This window comes from Meles meles, chromosome 6, assembly GCF_922984935.1.
Source record: "Meles meles chromosome 6, mMelMel3.1 paternal haplotype, whole genome shotgun sequence".
In the NCBI taxonomy this organism is placed as follows: domain Eukaryota; kingdom Metazoa; phylum Chordata; class Mammalia; order Carnivora; family Mustelidae; genus Meles; species Meles meles.
In genome coordinates, this window is record NC_060071.1 from 15,168,229 (window position 1) to 15,180,621 (window position 12,393).

Here is a 12,393-nt window from a genome sequence, read left to right on the forward strand (position 1 = left end):
GGGGAAAGGGAGATTTGGAAGAGCCAGCTAGTAAGCAGCAAGCCAAGAAAAAGGCTTGGAAGTAGAAAAGCGATATTTATTGAATCCGTAATTATGTGCCAGGTACCATGAGAGAGGCTTACTGTATATCCCCCTTTTCATTCTGTAGGAGGTTCATTGTCTTTCCAGCAGCGGAACCCGTTCTTCTTTGGGAGTATCTCCGTGCTGTGGGTTTTGAAGCTGCAGAAGCATGTGAGATGGCAGAGAGACAGCTAGACACCCGTCGACATCACCATTGTGCCCCATCACGGCTGCAAAAATCTGACGGTGGCGTGTCTAGTGAGGTCTTCTAATTGGACATTAAGTAGCCTAGCTTTTCCTGTCCTCTCTGCTCCCTAGCTTCTGGGTTCCTCCTCATTTTACTTGTCTGATTTTTCCATATTTCCCTTCCCAAATGCTTATTCTCCACTGAAAGTACCCAGAGTCCCTCTCTCTCCTTTGCAACTAAGAATGTTGACTAGCACAAACTAGCAGGAGACAACTCTGAGAAACTGATCTCATCATGTCCCTTCTTGCAACGGAGGAAATCAGTTCACAGAGGTTAAGCAACTTGTCCGAGGTCAGAGAGTGGAGAGGGGAGGAGCTAGCGTCCCCTTTGGGTTTTTCCTGCCTAAACTGTCCATAAGGAGCAAACAGCCCTCACCCTTAAAAATCCTAGGGACTTTATTCTATCATTTCATACGAAACAATGAGATTCCTTTGACCTTGAGGTACCGTTAAATCGTAACATATCAATTTCAGAGAAAAGAGGAAGGTTTGCCATCCATTTTCAAGTGACGATAAAAATCTGTTTTAAAAGATTTCAGGGAATTTGCTTTGCCACATGAATTATTTGAATACTTACAGGTAAATTCTTTCGTTATTTGGAAAATTCCTGATGCAGAACGCCTCAACAGAGGCAGTGGAAAGTTTCATGCCACATCTACGGTAAACAAAGGAAAGGATCCCCCAATGCATGGATTTCCCCAGAGACGCACGCTTGGAGGAGGCTTTTCCTGTAGGTGGGGCCTGTTTGGGTCAAGGGCAAGCAGTTGGACGCAGTGGCTGAGAAAGGGTGTGCAAGCAGGAGGTGAAGACATGTGTTCAACTCCCGTCGTTCCGTGTGCCGCTCTCGGGCAGCCCTTGAAGTGGGTGTCGTGTCCCTGAAACCCTCAGATGGTGATTATGACCGATTACACAAGATGCCATGTTCCCTAATCATATCACTTAACATTCCTGCCAACGGTGGTGACAAGGGTTTGAAGGGAGAAGATCACAGCTGTCTAATAATAATAATAATGATATTAATAATAAAATCAGATGAAGCAGACAGCGGTGAGCCGGGAGATCACACACTGGCCGGCGAAGGAGGGTTGGTTGATGGGGTTTTGCCCTCCTTCAAACCCAGCTTACTCTCCCCACCCCCCAGTTCTCTTGTCTCCAGAACCCCTTGTTGGCACAATGATGGGAATTGGGCAGGTGCGGTTTCCACCCCGGATTTATTTATTTATTACATTAGCTCAGGCTCCCTGTTCTGTGAAGTGAACATTGTCACTTGGGTGAATTTGGAGCTTGTCACTGCCAGTGTCTAAACAGCTCTTGTGAATAAAAGGAAAAGCACCAGGGCCACCCCCGCCCACCCTGCTCTTCTCTGAAGCCGCCTGAAGCTTAAGACACCACCTCTCTCTTCTGCCACTCCGTTTTTAATCTGTCTTCAAAGGGAAAGCCAACTGTCTTGAATTAAACACAAGGCGGTTCTTGAAGTCATGGGTGATGAAAGTGATTAAATAATTAATTCAAACAAAGGTGACTCTGAGGCAGGTTGGAGGTCAGGAAAGAAAGTCTTGATTTAAAGCAGCATTTTCTCGGCATGCTAGGGCAAAAAAAAAAAAAATTTTTTTAATGTGATATGAAATGACCATGCTGGAGAGTATTAACCTCTCTCCTTGCTGCCTTAGCACCAGACACATGGGGCTCTTGCTTCTCCCTGAATAGATGAAGGCTGATTTTCTCTGTTTTAGGGACTTTGGTCCTTCTCTTCCTTTTGCTGGAAGGCTCCTCTTCCTCATCTTTGTCTGGGTCACTCTTTTCAGGCATATAGGACTCTATTCAATTGTCAGCTCCTCAGAAAAGCCTTTCCCGAGTTTCCGAGCTGTAATATTGCCCCCTTCCCTCACCTAGCTTCTACCCTCTTTTTACTTCTTTCTTTTTTTTTTTTTAAAGATTTTATTTATTTATTTGACAGACAGAGATCGCAAGTAGGTAGAGAGGCAGGCAGAGAGGAGGAAGCAGGCGCCCCGCTGAGCAAAGAGCCCGATGCGGGACTCGATCCCAGGACCCTGAGACCATGACCTGAGCCGAAGGCAGAGGCTTTAACCTACTGAGCCACCCAGGTGCCCTCTTTTTACTTCTTTATAATACCGATATGATCACCTGGCATTCTGTCATGTATGAATTCTGTTTCATGGTTACTCTTCTCTACCAGAAATTAAGATCCAAGAAGATAACATTTTATCTGTTCTTATCCCCCTGCCATATTCCCAACACCTAGAATAGTGCCCGGCACAGAATTCATAGGAATAAATGGCTGTTCCATGAAGCAACAAATGTGCGAACTTAAACATTGACGTGTTTCCATCTTTTCTGAAATTAAAATGAGCTCTCAGAGATGCTTGAGACAACGAAGGCCCTATGCATAGTTCTAAATGATGAAGCCCACCCCCTAGAATTATAAATTCAGATTTAGGCTTGCACTGAATTCTTAAAAAACAAAAGGGAGCAAAGCTAATGCTTTCAACTGGCTGCCTTCCTGGCTTTGAAACAAACCATCGGTGCTTTTGAGATGCTTTCTCCAAAGAGTCAAGAATGTTTATCAGAAGGCATGTACGGCTTCCATTTTGTGATGAAATATGTCCCATGAGTAGCCTACCTCCCCATGCGCTCTGCTGGGTGCGTATATCTGGTTTATAGCAAGTGAGCTGAAGCAGACAGGTCTCGGGCCAATGTTATGAGGGTAAGTGACAGCCAGTCTGATGGGGACTAAATCCTGCATGTGAGCCTGGCTATATCCAGCTGTCTGGATGGGTTGGAAACAATTGTTTGGCAAGTCCTTGACCCTTCACCTGTCCAAAGTGGCAATATGTAAGTGGATTTGTAATGGTAATTATTCTGAATGTCTCAATACTGTTTGCTAATCTCTGCCATCTCTAGACAACCTGTTAGATTTTGTCAAGGGCCCCGTCCTGATAAAAATGCACAGTCCCAAACTTCTCTTAAATCAGATATTCTGCCCAATTAGATAATGCTGAGTTTTAAAGCTAGAGAATGTGCCTTCTCTTACCGAAGTCATGCCGGCGATATTTTATTCATGATCCTCGGTGTGGAACCAACACAGAAAAACTTAGATAAAATGGTTGTTATTTATATGCAGAAATGAACTGCCCATAGGGAAACGAGAATACGGGGCAGCATGATAATTCTAAGCCTCTGGCGTGACGCTAGTGGGCTTGTGTGCAAGGGATTCTGGGGGAAGCAGAAGTTTGGACCAGGTGATACAGGGACACAGGCATAAAGGTAAGATGGCTGAAGGGCATTGTAAATTCAGGTGTGGATGGGGAGGTTTCAGTCTAGAGGAGACCAGGGTAAGAGCAGAAGAGAAAGCCTAGCGTTCATTGTCATGGATGGTGAGAGGCGTTGAGCCACAGTTCATAATTTAAGTCCTGGCCTTTAGGGCAGAGGTCAGGAAAGCAGCTTTTGAGTCAGGGTCCCTGGTCACCAGGAGGACATAGGAGAGAGGCTTCCATTCCATGAGCTGCTGGAGGACACATCAGAGAAACTAAGGCCTGAAGTTTCTCACATGCAGCCAGCATAGACTGAGGTTGGAAAGTGTGAGCCGGCACTACACAGGTGGAAAATGACCACATTGGCTCTTGAGAATCCTTGGCTTTGGGGCTCTGGGGCAGCGGGGAATTTTAATTTGTGCCATCTTTCCAGCCCCTGTGAAGTCAAAACAAAGGTATTATGCATATAGATAAACTCTATTGAGATATCTGTTCAAATGGCATCCACAGGCAATTATTTCCTATGATGATTTAAAAAATTTCAGCAAATATTTGTGATTCTTTTTCACATAGGAAGACATATCATAATTAAATAATTAGGTTTAGATATTATGTCACGGTTATAACTATGAACACAATTAAGAGAATCATTAAAAATTTCAAGACTGATGAATAAGCTTCATTTAAAAGTCTTCTGTCTTTAGGAGAATTCAAATGGAAATCGTGTGGTTGGAAGGGACCCGAGATTGTATGAATGTTATGATATATAGAGACATAATTGCTGTCAATGTAAGTAATGTGGCTTTGCTGAGTAAAATAAGATGATTGCTTAGGGTTTTCCAAAACCTCCTAAAATTGCTTCTATACCACATGTAACCACATGTGGTATAAATAAAATGTGAGTCAAAGGAATGAGGAAAGATAAACATATAATTAAAAACAGCTCAGTAGATACTTGGGCTCATTCATTTCAATGATGGCATCTGCAGTTTATGGAGCGGTGATACAACCACAATATATGGGCGTTGACTACATGCCATAAAACACATCAAGGCAGCTTGGGCCCAAATTATTATACACAAACAATAAATCCATCCTGTTAACAGGATAAATATGATAACTGTTGATAATGCTGGAAAGTGGCACGATGTGATCCCTAAGTAAATAGTTACATGTTCTTAAGAAACAAAGATTACTTTAGCTTTTAGTGCCCTCCCATGACTTCCGTTCTATTATCCGTATTATCTGTAGTTTGAATTAAAAGAAAGATTGTGGCCTTGAAAGCATGCTGATTACTGTTTGTGATTCTAATAAAAGACATCAGGCCAGCCGTTTATTTGTGAAAATGAAATTTCATATGTTGAAGGTCAGTTTTAGTTGAAGTAATATAAGAAGCAAAAGTCAAGGTTCCTTTACCATTAAAATTGCTCATGAAGCAAGTCTTTGGTATGCTACCCTTAACCTTGAATTCTGCCCTGTATGTTGTAAGAAAAAGAGTACATTCTTGTCACAATACGATGATGGAGTCTCCATGGCTTTCACTTTGTCTTTAAGAAAGAGTTATCCAATCAGATGGAAAACCCTCTTCACAAACTGCTAAATGAAATAGTCTAGTAAGATATATTTAAATACGGATTGAATATTAGTTTTTCGTCAACCGTCTAAAAAATGGAGCATTTGGTATTTTTTATTTCTTTATTTTTTTCAGTATGGTTTACCTCAGGCACTAGAGTGAGTAAGTGCTTTGCGGTAGATTGTCAAGGAAACTGATGATACTATTTCATATACCATTATATAGAAAATATAGAAGTATCATATTTTTCTGGGTGCAAAGAAAGGAAGCAAACAAGTATATATAAAATGTTATCAAAGACATAATTTTTATGACTATCATCTTTTGGGTGATTGGCACTTTATTCTGCATGGATGTAAAGCTTAATTCAAAAATGTATCTGTAGGTATGTGTGATGTGTGTGTGTGTGCATGCGTGGAATGTATTTACATATATATGTATACAATTTTTCTCTTTGAAGACTTTTTGATCAACTTCACTGAATATTATTTATATACAATAAAGGTCACCAATTTAAAGAGACGATTTGATGAGTTTTGATAAATGCAGTCATGTGACCATCACTACAATCATGCTGTAGAGAATTTTGGTCACATCCAAGCATTCCTTCATGCTTCTATATCATTAATTTCTTTCCTTTCTAGCCTGTGACACCCACTAATATTTATTTTTGGCCCTTATAGTTTTGCGTGTTCTAGAATTTCATTTAAATGGAATTATACCTTACATAGTATTTTGTTTGGCCTTTTCCACTCTGTATATTATAATGCTTTTGAGATTAATCATGATTCTCTTTATCAGTATTTCTTTTTAATTTTAAATTGCTGGGTCATAGGGTAGATGTACATGTAACTTATAAGAAACTGCCAAATTCTTTTCCAAAGTGGCTGTAATGGTCAACTAATCTTCAAAAAAGCAGGAAGGAATGTCCAATGGAAAAAAGGCAGTGACCAATGGACTGTCCAATGGAAAAAATTTCCACAAATGGTGTTGGAACACTGGACAGCGACATGTAGAAAAATGAAACTGGACTGTTTTCTCATACCATACACAAAAATAAACTTAAAATGGATGAAAGAACAAAATGTGAGGCAGGAATCCATTAAAATCCTAGAAGAGAAAATGGGCAACAACATTTTTGACCTCGGCCACAGCAGCTTGTTCCTAGACAAGTCTCCAACTCAAGAGAAACAAAAGGAAAAATGAACTAATGGGACTTCATCAGGATAAAAAGCTTCTGCAATAACAAATTAAACAATCAACAAAACTAAAAGGTAACTCGAGGAATGGGAGAAGATATTTGCAAATGACATTTTGGATAAGGGATTAGTATCCAAAATCTGTAAAGAACTTATCAAACTCAACCCCCAAAAAACAAATAATCCATTTAAGAAATGGGCAAAAGACATGAATAGACACTTTTCCAAAGAAGATATCCAGATTTCTAACAGATACAGGAAAAGATGCTCAACATTCCCCAGCATCAGGGAAATGCAAATCAAAATCACAATGAGATACTACCTCACACCAGTCAGAATGGCTAAAATTAACAACTCAGGGAAGGACATGTTAGTAAGAACGCAGGGAAAGCGGAACACTTTTGTTGGGACTTTTGGTAGGAAGCAAACTGGTGCAGCCATTCTGGAAAACAGTATGGAGTTTCCTCAAAAAGTTAAAAATAGAAGTACCCTATGACCCAGCAATTTTATTACTAGATATTTATCTGAAGGATACAAAAATGTTGATGCAAAGGATCACATACACTCCAATATTTATAGCAACATTATCAACAATAACCAGATTACAGAAAGAGCCCAAATGTCCATCAACTAATGAATAGATAAAGAAGATGTGGTACACACACACACACACACACACACACACACACACACACACAGTGGAATATTACTGGGTGGAAAACAGAATGAAATCTTGCCATTTGTAACAACATGGCTGGAATTAGAGGGTATTATGCTAAGTGGACTAGATCAGACAGAGAAAGGGAAATACCATATGATTTCACTCCTATGTGGAATTTAAGAAACAAAACAGATGAACATAGGGGAAGGGAAGGAAAAATAAAATCAGATAAAAACAGAGGAGCAGCAAACTCTAAGAGAATCTTAGCTACGGAGAACAAAAAAAAGGGGTTGCTACAGGGGAAGTGGGGGTGGGGGTTGGACTAAATGGGTGATGGGCATTAAGGAGGGCACTTGTTGGGATGAGCACTGGGTTTTATATGTAAGTGATGAATCACTAAATCCTACTCCACAAATCAATACTAGACTTATGTCAACTAACTTGAATTTAAATTAAAAAATGAAGTGTATATACTTCAGTGTTTTTTAGCATAATCACAAAATTGTAACCATCACTATAATAATCACTTGCAGGACATACTCATCATCCTTCCCATCCCACCCCCACTGAACAACGACAACAACAACAACAACAACAACAAAACCAAAGTGGCAGTACTATTTTACATTCCACTAGCAATATAAGGCACTTCTGGTTTCACGTATTTGCCAGCACTTGATAGTGTTCATCTTTTTAATTTCAGCCATCTTAATGAGTGCATAGTAGAATCTCATTGTGTATTGATTTGCATTTCCCTGATGACTAATGATGTTGAATATATTTGCACGTGATTTTTGTCATTCACGTATCTTCTTCAGTTGTTTTCTGTGCACTTTAAATGTGGGTTTGTTTGTCTTCGTATTATTGAGTTGTAAAAGTTCTGTATTTTGGGTTCAAGTTCTTTGTCACATAGGTGTTTTGGACACATTTTACCCTAGTTTGTATTTTGCCTTCTCATTTTCTTAGAGTCTTTTGAAGAACAACAGTTAAAATTTTTTTGATGAAATCTAATTCACATATAGTTGCATTAGTTAATATCGCTGTCTTATGCAACAGATTTAGTCTAGCCGAATGGCACAAAGATTTTCTCTTGTGTTTTCTTCTAGAAGTTTAATAAGTGTACCATTATATTAGGTCTACTATTATCTGCTTTAGTTAATTTCATTGATGATATGAAATAAGCATTGAGGTTCGTTTTTCATGTAAGGCTGAGAAATTGTTACAATGCCTATGTTGAGAAGGTTATCCTTTTCCCATTGAATTGTCTTGGCATCTCTCTTGAAAATTCATTTATTATATATGTCTGTCTTTGTTTCTGGACACTCAGTTCTATTCCATTGTACTATTTGTATAACCTCATGCCAACACCATGCTCTTATGATTATTGTAGTTTTATAACAAGTTTTAAAAAGAAAGTGTAAGTTTTCCAAATTTGTTCCTTTTTAAAACAAAATTGGGTATTTTGGGTTCTTTGAATTTCCACATCAGAATTTCCACTTAGAATAATTTGTCTATTTCTACAAAAATGCTCTCTTATACTTTCATTAGAATTTCATTATCAATTTAGGGACAATTGGTATCTTAATAATACTGAGCGTATGAACATGGTGTTTTGCTTCATTTATTTAATTTCTCTCAGTGATGCTTTGCACATATTTTGTTAAATGCGTCCCAAAGTATCTTATATTCTTATGTTGTTGTAAATGATATGCCTTTTACATTTCCATTTATAATTGTTTATTCCTAATAAATGGAAATGCAATTGATTTTTAAAAACATTGACCTTGAAGCCTCTAAGTTACTAGTTATATTGGCTTTTAAAAACAGATTTCTTAGAATATTTTACCTAGATGATCATGTGTGTGAGTAAAGAAAATTTTGCTTCTTCTTTTTCACTATATATACCTTTTCTTTCTTTTTTCTTGTCCTATTGCACTAGCTGGGACCCTAGTAGAATGTTAAATTTATGAGTATTGGGAATGGACATCTAATCTCATTCTTTTTCTGTGGGGGAAGACTTTTAGTCTTCCAGCAATAAGTATGGTATTGTAGTTTTTATGTTGTTGTTTTGTTCTTTTTTTTTAGATTCCCTTTCTCAGACTAAGGAAGGTTACCAAGTGATGAACAGATGTTGGATTTTGTCAAAGGCTTTTTTGTCATCTCTTGAAAATAATCATATTGTTTATTTGTTGGTGCTGCTAGTCTGTTAATATGGTGAATTACACTGTTTGATTTTCAGATGTTAAAGCAATTTTGCATTCTTGGGATCAGCCCTACTTAGTCATGATGTAATTCTTCTTGATTAAGTAAGTTTTGATACTATGATATTATGAACAACTTTATATCAAGATATTCAACAACTTAGGTGATATGACAAATTCCTTGAAAGATACAAACTATCAAAACTTACTTAATCAAGAAGAATTAGATAATGCCAATAGTATGACATGATGTAAATCCTATTTATATATTTTTGGATTTGGTTTTCTAAAAATTTTTTAAATTTGTGTTCATGGTCATGAGGAATACTGGTCTGAAAGTACTTTTTTTTCTTGAAAATTTTTTCTAGATTTCATAGTGATGACCAAAACCAAGGCCCCATAAAATAAGATGAACTGAGTTTCCACCCTCTTTGTTTTCTGGAGAAATTCACGTAAACTACTGTTATGAATTCCTTAAATGTTTGATAGAGTTCAGCAGAGAAGCCTTCTGGCCCTGTATATTTCTTTTTTGGAAGGTTTTATAACCATAAGTTAAATTTTTAAAATAGATGTCATACTATTGGCATTATCTAATTCTTCTTGATTAAGTAAGTTTTGATAGTTTGTATCTTTCAAGGAATTTGTCATATCACCTAAGTTGTTGAATATCTTGGTATAAAGTTGTTCATAATATTCTCTTAGTAACCTTTTAAAATCTGAAGCATTTGTGGGGCGCCTGGGTGGCTCAGTGGTTTAAGCCTCTGCCTTTGGCTCAGGTCATGATCCCAGGGTCCTGGGATCGAGCCCCACATCTGGCTATCTGCTCAGCAGAGAGCCTGCTTTCCTTCCTCTCTCTCTGCCCACCTCTCTGCCTACTTGTGATCTCTCTGTCAAATAAATAAATAAAATATTTAAAAAAAATAAAATCTGAAGCATTTGTAGTGAAGTCCACTCTTTCACTCCTGATAAAAGTAATGTGTGTAGTATTTTTTCTCTTTCTTCCTGTTTGGGTTAGCTAAAGCTGTTGTTTTCCAAGAAACTGACTTTTCAAACAACTTACAGTTTTCCTGCTTCCACTTTGTAGTTATCTGGTCTTATCTTTATCATTTCATTTCTTCATTGGTTTGGGTTTAATTTTCTTTTCCTAGTTCTTAGGTTTAAAACTTGAATAAATGACTTGATTTCTTTTTCTTCTTTAATATACACATTTTTTATTGTGTTATGTTATTCACCATACAGTACATCATTAGTTTTTGATGTAATGTTCCATGATTCATTATTTGCGTATAATACCCAGTGTTCCATGCAGTCTGTGCCCTCCTTAATACCCATCACAAGGCTCACTTATTGCCCCCCGCCCCCCGCCCCAACCTCCCTCCCTTCTAAAACCTTTAGTTTGTTTCCTGGAGTCCATAATCTCTCATGGTTTGTCTCCCACTCTGATTTCTCCGCCTTCATTCTTCCCTTCTCCTAATGTCCTCCATGCCTTTAATTCTAATAAATATCCCTCCAAAAGCACTATTTTAATGATAGCACACAAGGATATATCTTGCTTTCATTTTTGTTATTTTTTTTTCTAATTTCCCTTGTAATTTCTTCTTTGATACACAGACACTTAGAAGTGCATTGCTAAACTTCCAAATATTTTCAGATTTTTCAGATGTCTTTCTGTTATTCTAGTTGAATTCTATAGTGGTCAGAGAATACACTTTTTGTTGTTCCAATTCTTTTAAAACTATTGAGTCATTTTATAAGGTTCAAAATATTGTCTTTCTTGGTAAATGTTTTGAGAGGGAGAGGCAGAGACAGAGGGCATGTGTGAGTGGGGTGAGGAGGGACAAAGGGAGAGGGAGAGAGAGAATCTTAAGCAAATTCCATGCCCAGTGTGGAGCAGGATGCAGGGCTTGATCTCACTAGCCTGAGCTCATGACCTGAGCCGAAATCAAGAGTTGAATGCTTAACTAACTGAGCCAGCCAAGCACCTTTTGCTTTTACATTAAAATTATCTTTCTGGTAGTTAGCATGTAGTTGGGGCTTGAATTTTAATCAAATTCGACAAAATTTTCCTTTTACTTGATGTGTTTAAACCATTACAATTAATGTATTTATCAGATTGTTCTGGTTTATGAGACACTTTTTAAAAAAAATTTTATTTATTTATTTATTTGAAAGATGGAGATCACAAGTAGGCTGAGAGGCAGGCAGAGAGAATGGGGGAAGCAGGCTCCCCGCTGAGCAGAGAGCCCGATGTGGGGCTCGATTCCAGAATCCTGGGATCATGACCTGAGCCGAAGGCACAGGCTTAACCCACTGAGCCACCCAGGAGTCTCAAAGACTCTTAATTTAACAAAACAAACTGAGGGTTGCCGGGGGGGGGGGGGGGTTAGGGGAGTAGGGAGAGGGTAGTTGTGTTATGAACATTGGGGAGGGTATGTGCTATGATGAGTGCTGTGAAGTGTGTATGCCTGATGATTCACAGACCTGTACCCTTGGGGCTAATAATACATTATATGTTAATAAAAAAAAAAAAAGAAAGGAAGATTTTAAAAAATTGTTCTGGGGGCACCTGGGTGGCTCAGTGGGTTAAAGCCTCTGCCTTCGGCTCAGGTCATGATCCCAGCGTCCTGGGATCGAGCCCTGCATCGGGCTCTCTGCTCAGCAGGGAGCCTGCTTCCTCCTCTCTCTCTCTGCCTGCTTCTCTGCCTACTTGTGATTTCTGTCTGTCAAATAAATAAAGTTTTCAAAAGAAAAAAAAAAAATTGTTCTGGTTTAATCTATGACTGGGCTATTTGTTTTACATTTTTCCTGTTCTCTTCTTTTGTACTGTCTTGCTATGATTCTATTTTCTCTCTATTATTTATTATTACTTTTTGTTTTATTTTTGAAAGGCTGCTATGGAGTTTAGAGTATACATTGTTGTCTTAGCCAATATACCCTAAAAAAATTAAAACATAAAAAATTCATTTTATATTTACCCATTTTTTTATTTGCAGGTATATTACTGTTGAAGACATTTGCATAATTGTTGACTTTTAGCTATGACAAATAGTCGTACCAGAGCATTCTAGGTGATGTATTTTGGAGAACACATATATATACATATATAAACATTTCTGAAGAACACATTGTGTTCTAATGGACGGTTCTACTTTAATTGCTAAGTCACAGGATATGCCCATCT